The sequence below is a fragment of the Bufo bufo genome, chromosome 1 (assembly GCF_905171765.1).
Source record: "Bufo bufo chromosome 1, aBufBuf1.1, whole genome shotgun sequence".
Taxonomy (NCBI): Eukaryota; Metazoa; Chordata; class Amphibia; order Anura; family Bufonidae; genus Bufo; species Bufo bufo.
This window is the reverse complement of record NC_053389.1, coordinates 385,340,904-385,352,965: the sequence shown is the minus strand read 5'-3', so window position 1 is coordinate 385,352,965 and position 12,062 is coordinate 385,340,904. Positions and strand designations below refer to the sequence as shown.

General features: G+C 46.5%; 1 pseudogene; it reads left to right on the top strand.

The window, feature by feature from the left end:
- Nucleotides 1-3,715: 3,715 nt before the first annotated feature.
- LOC120979337 lies at nucleotides 3,716-8,574 on the top strand (annotated as a pseudogene).
- The last annotated feature ends 3,488 nt before the right edge of the window (nucleotides 8,575-12,062 follow it).

The window sequence follows — 12,062 nt, the reverse complement described above, 5'->3', positions numbered from 1 at the left end:
TTCAACCCAGAACAAAAAATGTGCTTTTACGGTCACTACAAATAACTTGACCAGCTAAAACAGTACAAATTTGGTTGAATAGAAATGTGAGGCCTGTTTTTTTTTGTGCTGTGTGACAGGTATAGGTTTAATCACAGAATTAGACTTGTATCTGCACGGTAGCGTGTGTGTTAAATTTTTCTGAATGACACTATCAGCACCTTCAATGTAAGATATCCTTTTTGGGATAGATTTCAAGTAGGCCTCATATAGCAGAAACTAGTTATTTTGAGAATGGCAAATTTGGGAATAGTTTTTCAACCCAGAACAAAAAATGTGCTTTTACGGTCACTACAAATAACTTGACCAGCTAAAACAGTACAGATTTGGTTGAATAGAAATGTGAGGCCTGTTTTGTTTTTTTTGCGCTGTGTGACAGGTATAGGTTTAATCACAGAATTAGACTTGTATCTGCACGGTAGCGTGTGTGTTAGGTTTTTCTGAATGACACTATCAGCACCTTCAATGTAAGATATCCTTTTTGGGATAGATTTCAAGAAGGCCTCATATAGCAGAAACTAGTTATTTTGAGAATGGCAAATTTGGGAATAGTTTTTCAACCCAGAACAAAAAGTGTGCTTTTACGGTCACTACAAATAACTTGACCAGCTAAAACAGTACAGATTTGGTTGAATAGAAATGTGAGGCCTGTTTTTTTTTGCGCTGTGTGACAGGTATAGGTTTAATCACAGAATTAGACTTGTATCTGCACGGTAGCGTATGTGTTAAATTTTTCTGAATGACAATATCAGCACCTTCAATGTAAGATATCCTTTTTGGGATAGATTTCAAGTAGGCCTCATATAGCAGAAACTAGTTATTTTGAGAATGGCAAATTTGGGAATAGTTTTTCAACCCAGAACAAAAAATGTGCTTTTACGGTCACTACAAATAACTTGACCAGCTAAAACAGTACAGATTTGGTTGAATAGAAATGTGAGGCCTGTTTTTTTTTGCGCTGTGTGACAGGTATAGGTTTAATCACAGAATTAGACTTGTATCTGCACCGTAGCGTGTGTGTTAGGTTTTTCTGAATGACACTATCAGCACCTTCAATGTAAGATATCCTTTTTGGGATAGATTTCAAGTAGGCCTCATATAGCAGAAACTAGTTATTTTGAGAATGGCAAATTTGGGAATAGTTTTTCAACCCAGAACAAAAAGTGTGCTTTTACGGTCACTACAAATAACTTGACCAGCTAAAACAGTACAGATTTGGTTGAATAGAAATGTCAGGTCTATTTTTTAGGCGCTGGGTGACAGGCTCAACTTGCCCCTGATGTAGAATATGGCCAAAAAATAACCACACTATTGATGATTAAATGCACTTGGGTGATACAGGCTCAGCCTGCACCAGATGTAGTATATGGCCAAAAAATAACCAGACTGTTGATGGTTAAATGCACTTCGGTGACACAGGCTCAGCCTGCAGCTGATGTAGTATATGGCCAAAAAATAACCAGACTGTTGATGGTTAAATGCACTTCGGTGACACAGGCTCAGCCTGCAGCTGATGTAGGATATAGCAAAAAATAACCACACTATTGATGGTTAAATGCACTTGGGTGACACAGGCTCAGCCTGCACCTGATGTAGGATATAGCACAAAATAACCACACTATTGATGGTTAAATACACTTGGTGATAGCTTGTGCTGGCACACCACAAGCCACAAAATGGCCGCCGATCACCCCAGAAAAAAGTGATCTAAAAACGCTCTGGGCAGCCTCAAAAAAGTGAGCAAGTTGATATTAGCACTTCAATGATCCACAGCTGCAGATCGATCACAGAATGAAGTCTTTTGGAGGAGTTAATCTGCCTAATCTCGCTCTAACGTCGCAGCTGCAACCTCTCCCTATGCTTGAATCAGCAGAGTGACGTGCAGCGCTACGTGACCCAAGCTTATATAGAGGCTGGGTCACATGCTGCACTGGCCAATCACAGCCATGCCAATAGTAGGCAAGGCTGTGATGGCCTCTTGGGGCAAGTAGTATGACGCTTGTTGATTGGCTGCTTTGCAGCCTTTCAAAAAGCGCCAAGAAAGCGCCGAACACCGAAATCGAACCCGGACTTTTACGAAAATGTTCGGGTTCGGGTCCGTGTCACGGACACCCCAAAACTCGGTACGAACCCGAACTATACAGTTCGGGTTTGCTCATCCCTACTCCTGATGCACCTAGGGGAGCCCAAATTCAGCGAAATACATGCTTGTGCATGGCAAGCTACACAATGCTACTATGGATTTCTGGTAAAGATATGCAAATTAGCTTCCATAAGCCTATGGCAGAAAATGTTAATTTGCATATCATAGTTCTAGAAACCAAAAATAATGGATTGTTGCCTACATTAGTAATAGCAAGTCTGTTTTGAGTGAAAGCGAGAGCATATGAGACAGATAAAACTAGTGCTGCAAACAAAAAGAGTTTCTCAATCCAATATATCTATCTTTAAACGGGTACCCTTTTACATTAAGGAGATCTCCTGATGCACCAAGGGGAGCCTCAATTCTGCGAAATACATGATTGCGCATGGCAAGCTACACAATGCTACTATGGATTTCTGGGAAAGATATGCAAATTAGCTTGTATAAGCCCATGGCAGAAGATGTTAATTTGCATATCATCATTCTAGAAACCAAAAATAATGGATTGTTGCCTACATTAGTAATAACAAGTATGTATTGATTGAAAGCGAGAGCATATGAGACAGATAAAACTACTGCTGCAACAAAGAGAGTTTCTCAATCCAATATATCTATCTTTAAACGGGTAGCCTTTTACATTAAGAAGAGCTCCTGATGCACCAAGGGGAGCCCCAATTCTGCGAAATACATGATTGTGCATGGCACATTTGAAGCAGGAGGTTAGGGAGCGCATTTGGAAAGGGGAGTATGTGGATATATTTTACTTACTCCCTTTGGACAGGTTCAATTTGGATAGGGCGCGAAAGGATGAGGGTAAGAGGGAGGACGAGGAGAAGCGTAGGCAGCGACTGATACCGCGGACGTTCCCTAACTGGTTGCAGGCGTTCGCGATATTGGCCAGTGTGATAGGGGAGAAGGCGCCAGAGTGCTGCTCCGCGCTTTTTTGTTACCTGGATGCTATTGGGGAAGCTTACCATGTGTATGGGGGTATGGCCTGGCTGCGTTACGACGAACAGTTTAGGCAGCGGAAGGCGGTACGCCCTAGCATCAAATGGGACCACAAGGATATCGCTTTGTGGCTCAAAGTGACGGCGCCGGTTCAGTCAGGTCAGCCCTTTCGGAGCGAATCAGGGGCGGGGGGACAATCCGGATTCGCGGCAGCATCTGCAAAGGGGTTGTGTTTTTTATTCAATGAAGGGGGTGTAAATTTGGAGCCACGTGCAAATTCAAGCAATGTTCCACCTGTGGCGGGTCTCACGGAGCCGCGCGCTGCTTTAGAGGGGCAAGACAGAAGGGGGGCGAGAGTTCTGGAAAAGGGGGAGACACCGGTGCGTCTGGAAGAGATGGACCGGTTTCTCGCTAGATATCCAGATAGGGGGGCTGCGCAATTGTTGCGGGAAGGTTTTTCGGGGGGGGTTTAAAATTCTGTTTGTTCCATCGGGGCCCGTGTTGCTTAAGAAAAATTTGCAGTCGGCAAGGGAGCACCCTGATGTGGTGACCAAAAAGTTAGAGAAGGAAGTTAGACTGGGAAGGATGGCTGGCCCGTTTTTGGAACCACCTTTGCAGAACTTGCGTGTGTCGCCTCTGGGGGTGGTTCCAAAGAAGGAGGCGAATACGTTTCGCCTGATTCAACATCTATCCTTTCCTAAGGGATCGTCGGTCAACGACGGTATTGACCCGACGCTGTGCTCGGTAGTCTATACCTCGTTTGATGCGGCAGTGAAGTGGGTTAAGAAGTTTGGGAGGGGTGCATTGATGGCGAAAACGGATATTGAGTCAGCATTTAGATTGTTGCCGGTGCACCCAGAGAGCCTGCATTTGTTGGGATGTTTTTGGGAGGGTACGTTTTTTGTTGATCGTTGTTTGCCAATGGGGTGTTCGTTGTCCTGCGCGTATTTTGAGAAATTCAGCTCTTTTCTAGAATGGGCGGTAGTGGATTCCTCCGGATGTGAATCACTTATTCACTATCTGGACGATTTCTTATGTATTGGCCCCCCGGGATCCAGGGTGTGCTCTTTACTGTTGCACACGATGGAGGCGTTGTTTGATTCCTTCGGGGTTCCCTTGGCGGCAGGGAAAACGGTGGGGCCGACCACGGAATTGAGCTTCCTAGGCATAGTGATTGACTCAGTGAAGATGGAATGTAGGCTGCCCTTGGACAAGGTTGAGGATTTAAAAATGGAGGTCGACAGGGCGAGGCGACTGCAGAAAATTCAATTGCGGAGCCTACAGTCACTCCTGGGGAAGCTGAATTTCGCCTGTAGGATTATCCCCATGGGTAGAGTATTTAGTAGGCGTTTGGCGGCGGCAACGGCAGGGGTGGCGGCGCCGCACCATTTTATTAGACTGGGGAAAGAGCTTAGGGCGGATTTGCAAGTTTGGGCATCGTTTCTGGAGTGTTATAATGGCAGAGGTCTGTTTATGGGTGAGGCGGTAGACACCTTTGATTTTGACCTTTTCTCTGACGCGGCGGGGGGGAGGCGGTTTCGGGGTCTATTGTGGGGGGCAGTGGTGTGCAGGGGGGTTGGCCTGATACCTGGGTGGAGAGAGGCTGGGTCAAGAATTTAGCGTTGCTGGAATTGTTCCCCATTGTGGTGGCAGTTATGTTATGGGGGGAGGAGTTTAGGAATAAGAAGGTTTGTTTCCACTGTGACAACTTGGGGGTGGTGCAAGCGATTAACGGGTTGTCAGCTTCTTCACCGTTGGTGGTGCGTCTATTGCAGAGGCTGGTGCTGGAGTGTTTGTCACTCAATGCTTGGGTGGTAGCAGTGCATGTACCAGGGGTTGATAACTGTATTGCTGATGCTCTCTTTCGTTCACAGTGGGAGCGTTTCCGCCAGCTGGCCCCGGGGGCAGAGGAACGCGGGCTGGACTGCCCGAGTTGCCTGTGGGAACTTCTGGAGACACCGTAGCGGGTCTCATACGGGCTTCACTTGCACCTGGTACGTGGGAAACATACAATAGGGCATGGCAATGCTGGGAGGATTGGAAGACCAGGTTGGCTGTTGTGTCAGATGACTTTGAGATTCCCTTGCTATTGTTCATTGGGCATTGTAGAGAGGAGAGGTGGTCTGTCTTTAGGATTAATAGTTGTGTTTCAGGATTGGCTTTCGGTTTTCGTCTTAGGAACCTGCCGGACGTCACCAAGTCTTTTCTGGTGGTGAGGGCTTTAAAGGGTTGGCGGCGTTCTCAGTCAGGGCAGGATGACCATAGGCCGGTGTATTTTGCTTTGCTGTTGAGGTTGGGGGATCAACTAGTCGACGTTTGTGCCTCGTCGTGGGAGTTACGTTTGTTTCGGTTGGCTTTTTCGCTGGCATTTTTTGGGGCATTGCGTTTGGGCGAGTTGGTTTCTCCGTCGGTTAAGAGACAGGGTGGTTTGTTTAGGGACGACGTGGACCTTTTTCAGGACAGGGTGGAGTTTCGTATTAGGCGGTCAAAAACTGATGTGGAAGGGAGAGGTCGGAAGGTTGTTTTGTTCGCGGTTGCGCAATGTGTCCGGTATGCTGCTTGAGGGAGTACGGGGTTGCGGTGGTGGGGACGAATTCCCCGCTCTTAGTGCATGCGGACGGGTCTTTTCTTTCCCGTTTCCAATTCACGGCGGTCTTTAGGCGGTGTCTAGGGCAGTTGGGCTTAGCGCTTGGGGGTTACTCTAGCCACTCTTTCAGAATCGGGGCAGCGACAGAGGCGGCCAGACGTGGGCTGGGGCAGGACGTGATCATGCGGATAGGAAGGTGGGAATCGATTCGTTTTAGATCATATATACGCCTAGATCGGCTGTGATATTGCATTGTATTCGGTCTCATCCCGCACGGTATGCTTTTGTTCTTATTATTTTGATTTATGCAAGGCGATTTATGGCAAGGAATGGTGCAGTGGTAGTACGGCATACCGAACTGGAAAAAGGGGTCGGGGCTTTTTGGCGGTCTGACGGTGTTCACTTGAACGCAGTGGGGATTGACATGTGGTGTCTGGCAATACAGGAAGGCATTGAGACAGCTTTGCGGATGTGGAGGGCTCCACGGTTGGGGCTGGACTCCTATGGCTGGTGGTCGGTTGTGGCGGAATTTGGGCGAGCCGTCAGTGGTGCCTCCGAGCTGGTGCTTAACGGCTGGGGCAAGTCGGCTCAAAAAGGATACTGGGAAAATTCCGAGGTTTGGGGCTTCCAGGACCTCCCCCGTGTTACTCAGGGATATGAATAAGTTGGTTATATCTTATGGGGATGTTTTGTGGAAAATAAAAGGTTATTTATTCATGTATGTGTTTTCAATAAACGGCTGCTGTGGCCGATATAATCCAACTTGGTGTCTGTGTCTTATTGGGGTTCTGACAGGGCCAGTTTAGAGGGTTAGGGCTTGTGGTAGGTGAGTCAGGGGTTAGTAAGTGACTGATCATGAGGGGCGAGCGGGTAATAACCAATACCCCGTCAAGACAGAGCCGGACTGGGGGCGCAGCCTTGGGGGGAGGCGACCATGACGGGGGGCTGGTTTGAGGGAGCCCCTGGGGAGGGATTGGCTAGTTTAAGTTATGGGGGCGGTGGAGCGAGGGGTTAAAAAGGCGAGGGCCTGGGAAGAAGGAGGCCATTTTGTGGTAAAACTGAGCTCCCACCTACCCCTTGTTATTTCATGTTCCAGAGCCTGGGCCAGATGGCGGGGAACGGGGAGGGGACGGAGTGGGGGGATCATATAAATAAATAATAAAAAATAAAATAAAATATTACTTATTTTGTCACGGTGGCTGTGGCGGTGGGAGGTCCTTGAAGTTGGAGAGATTCAGGTGACGAGGATGGGAGGGCTCCACGGTCGGGGCTGGACTCCTATGGCTGGTGGTCGGTTGTGGCGGAATTTGGGTGAGCCGTCAGTGGTGCCTCCGAGCTGGTGCTTAACAGCTGGGGGCAAGTCGGCTCAAAAAGGATACTGGGAAAATTCTGAGGTTTGGGGCTTCCAGGACCTCCCCCGTGTTACTCAGGGATATGAATAAGTTGGTTATATCTTATGGGGATGTTTTGTGGAAAATAAAAGGTTATTTATTCATGTATGTGTTTTCAATAAACGGCTGCTGTGGCCGATATAATCCAACTTGGTGTCCGTGTCTTATTGGGGTTCTGACAGGGCCAGTTTAGAGGGTTAGGGCTTGTGGTAGGTGAGTCAGGGGTTAGTAAGTGACTGATCATGAGGGGCGAGCAGGTAATAACCAATACCCCGTCATGGAAATGACAGAATCTGAAGCAGAAGAGCGTGCTGAAAGTGACTCAAGCCATAGTCCTGATACGATGAAAGACATGAGTGCAGTTAATGAGAAAGATTAGCAAATTTTATCTGATGTGTCCTTCTGGGAGATACCGGTTCCAGATGATTTTAGGGTAGAAATTGTGAAAAGAGGAAGTGATTCTTTCCAGAACCAAGATGGTCCTTTTAGTATCACAAAAAGGCCCGATGCAAAAGCTGCAGCAAAGGGAGAAGTGCGTCAACTTTCAAAAGTGTGGTTTTACAAGGTCACGCCAAACTGAGAAAAATTTCTGAGGACATGGATGGTTTACTCACCTGTCAGCGGGAATTTATATTGCTTTTGTTGCCGACTCTTTGCCATCTGTACTACAGATAAAACATTCAAATTTGTCACTGGGTTTCAGAAGTGGTGGAAACTGAGCCCAAAAGTATATAATCATGAGACATCCGAAGAGCCCTTATACTCTCTGGAAAAGTGGAAAACTTTGGCAGCAGGACTGAGGCTGCATGAAACCATTGATGCCCAAACTATTTCTAGGATGGAAACTGAAAATTAAAAGTGGAGGGACATTTTGCACAGATTGTTGGATATTACATTGTTTCTTGCCAAGCAGAATCTGGCATTTCGTGGCCACAAGGAAGATGAGTCTTCTTTGAATAAAGGGAACTTTCTTGAGATGGTTGAGATGCTTTCCAAGTATGATCCAGTACTGAAGGAACACCTAATTAGGTTAAAGCGGCACACCTGTAAACTTAACGTGTCTGTCTCTTATCTGTCTCCACAAACTCAGAATGAGTTTATAAGTGTCCTGGCAAATGATGTGAAGGAGAAGATTGTAATGGACATAAAGTCTGAAAAGTACTTTGGCATCATGTTTGACAGCACACCTGATGTATCGCAAACTGATCAGATGTTTGAAGTGATCAGATATGTACAAATCACCAACAGGAAAGTTGAGGTAAAATAAGTTTTTTTTAGGATTTTTCCCTTTAAAGGGGAAAAAAGCTGCTGACCTTAGTTCTGACATTGTTAAAAAACTAGAAAGTGATGGACTAGACATAATGATGTGCCGCTCTCAGGGTTATGATAATGCTGCTACTATGGCTGGAATCCATGAAGGTGTACAATCCATTCTAAAGGAAAAAAAACAGGAAGGCTATTTTTAATGGATGTGTGCACCATTCCCTTAACTTGTGTGGTCAGCACTCTTTTGCTCAAAATGCATCTTGCATGACATTTTTTGGAACTCTGCAGACAATGTTTTCTTTTTTTGCTGATTCCACCCATCGATGGGATGTGTTAATTGAGCATGCTGGAGTGTCGGTAAAAAGATTATCCACAACACGCTGGAGTGCTCATTATGCTGCAGTTAAGCCAGTAAAAGAAAAATTTGACATGTTTGTGTTGGCACTTGAAGCTCTTTGTGAACCTTGTGAAAATATGGACACAAGAGGAGCAGCACAAGGTCTTCTACCTGCTGTCTGTGACTACTTTTTTATGCTACCTGCACTTCTGGTCTTATGTACTGAGGGAAGTTGATGATGCACAGCAGTACCTGCAGACTAAGGGCTTAAGTCTCGATAAAGTGGTGACAAAGCTTCAGACACTTAGACTTTTTCTGTGTGAGGAGCGCAGTCACCTAGTCGAAAATGCAATTCAGCAGGCACTTTTAAAAGCTGATTAATATGGAATTGCAGTAGAGAGAAGAGCCAGGTTCAAGAAGACGATGGCAGGGGAACTGGCAAGAGATGCTGGAAGCACAAGTCTGTCACCGCCAGCTCTCTGAGAAGATCTGACAGACGTCCTTCTCTACCTCTTGCATGATGTTCTTTGTTTTGGTTTCACTTTCTCATCTCATTTTCTTCACCTATTTAGACTAATCCTCTTTCCTTTATATTCCCTCCCATACTGCCTCACTTTGCGGTTTATACTACTTCCTGGATTGGTGTTCACTGCTGGAGGCTTCTGTTCCTGCCTGTTCAGATAAGTCCTTTCATGTATTGTGTTTTCTTGCTGGCTGGACTCTAGGTGACCCTGACTCCCTCCATATTAAGTGCAGGGAGCCGGTGGTCGTGTCCCCTCACTATTATAGGGTTTTCAGGTGTCACACAGTCTAGGTACGAGGGCATGCAATAGTATACCTCTGAGACCTTTGTATGGGCTTAGCAGTCAGGGTGAGCTCTTAGGGTTTTACAGGAGTCACCTTTATGCTCCTTAGTTTGGGTGTCACGAGGGTGTCAAGAACCACGCCTGACTCCGTTATACCCGGCTCAGGATGTCGCAGCGGTTGGCTGCACGCTCTATGTAAGATAGGGTTGTTTCCTCATGGTAGCTTTCTGGGTTTGCTTTGCAAACCCTTTTGGCTCACTCAGGGATCCGTAGCTCCTTCTCCTCAGCTGTTCCTTGTCCAGCACTCCCAAACCTCCTTATATTCCCCTCTCACACTTCTCTGGTTGCCAGATATAGAGCTTCCAGCCTGGACATCTATTCTGACCCTCTGGAGCTGTGTTGCTGCGTTCTCTGGTAGTTGGTCCAGAACGCTACCCTCCGGATCCCTGTTGGACCTTTGTGGTCTATTGTGGTCGCCCAGGTGTATGTGTTTGTCTGTTTTGTCTGTCCTCTCCCTGGTGTTTCCCTCTTAGTGACAGTGGTGCGAACTAGCGATCCCACCTGCCCGTTCACTATCTAGGGCTCATTTTAGGGAAAGCCAGGGTTTAGGCACGTGATCGCCGCACGGGTGAGGAACCTGTCTAGGGACGTCAGGTGCCAGCCGCAAGGTGAGTTAGGGGTCACCACCTTTCCCTCTCCCTTGGGCAAGGCTTTCCCTTTTTCCTCCCTGTGTGTGACTCTGGTCATTACATTGGGATCAAGCCAGTCGGATGTTTATCCATAACTTCCAGCTATCTGCAACATCATCCGTGACATTATAAACCGCCATTACCGTCTTAAGAATGGATCTGATTTCAGCCTTGATTGACCGCATGCAGGGTCTTTCACTGGAGGTATCAGATCTCCATAAAACTGTGTCTCAGTTTCAGGTGACCGGTTCTGCTTGCGTTCATGGAGTTTGTTCCGAGCCTAAGATCTCGCTTCCGGATAAGTTCTCCGGGGGTAGTGAGAATTTTGTTCGCTTTAGAGAGGTTTGCAAACTCCATTTTCGCCTACTTCCCCATTCTTCTGGTGATGAGGAGCAGAGGGTGGGGATCATCATCTCGCTGCTCAGGGATAACGCTCAGTCTTGGGCCTTTTCGCTGCCGGTGTGGGCATGGATGAATTTTTTGTAGCCCTGGGGCAGATATATGATGACCCGGATCGTATTGCTCGGGCTGAATATAAACTGCGTATTTTATGCCAGGGTAAACAGTCCGCAGAGATATATTGTTCTGAATTTCAGAGATGGGCAGCTGATACTGGTTGGAACGATGCTGCACTCCGAAGTAAATTTTGCCATGGTCTTTCGGAGGGATTGAAAGCTGCATTTGCGTTTCATGAGAGACCTGCCTCGTTAGAGTCTGCCATGTCTCTAGCTGTTCGTATTGACAGGTCTCTTAGAGAGAGAGGAGAGACCACTCCTTCCTGTCATATTCAGTCCAAGGACAGTGGGGTGGTCTCATACAGTGTGCAGGGGTCTCAGTCTCTCTCAATCCCCTCTGAGCAGGAGGCCATGCAGCTGGGTTTGCTTGCCTCTGATAGTAGAGGATTCAGCTCTCAGAGGAGGGTTTGTTTCTGTTGTGGGGGTATAAATCATTTGGCTAATGTTTGCCCCTCTAGGAGATTCAGGGAGTTTTCTGAGGATAATAAAGAAACAAAAAGAAAAAAAACCTCTAAAAACTTTCCATTTGCTACTATTGGCAAGGTTGATGCGGAAATTGAAGGTTTGCCGTTTGCTTGTAGTTCCCGTTTTGTCCTACCTGCCAGGGTGGCGCTAGATAGCAAGAACATTGTTTGTGAGATTTTTGTAGATAGTGGAGCAGCTGTCAATCTCATTGATAATCAATTTGCTATAACACATGGTTTCCAGGTATGCACTTTGGAAAAGGATATACCTGTTTTTGCTATCGATTCCGCTCCACTTTCTCAAAAATCGTTAAAGGGCATAGTTCACAATATCTGTTTGACTGTGGGTGATGCTCATGTTGAGGATATGTCATGTTTTGTCCTAAGCGGATTACCTACTCCTCTAGTGTTGGGGCTACCCTGGCTCACTAAACATAACCCCACCATTGATTGGCAAGCAAGGCAAATAAATGGCCTCACGGCGTCTCTTTCAGAGGTTTCTACAAAGACTGTACCATCTTTTCTCTCTGAATTTTCGGATGTGTTTTCCGAGAGTGGTGTCCAGGAGCTGCCCCCTCACCGGGAGTGCTATTGCCCTATTAATCTCATCCCAGGCGCCAAGCTGCCAAAATCACGTTTAGACAATCTCTGCCAACATGAAAGAGTCGCTATGCGTACTTATATCTCTGAGAGCCTGAGAAAAAGACACATCCGACCCTCGAAGTCACCTGTTGCCGCTGTTTTTTTTTTTTGTTAAGAAAAAAGATTGTTCTTTAAGACCTTGTCTGGATTTCAGGGAGCTGAACTGTATCACAATTCGTGACCCATATCTGCTTCCTCTGATCCCGGACCTGTTTAACCAGATTGTTGGGGCTAA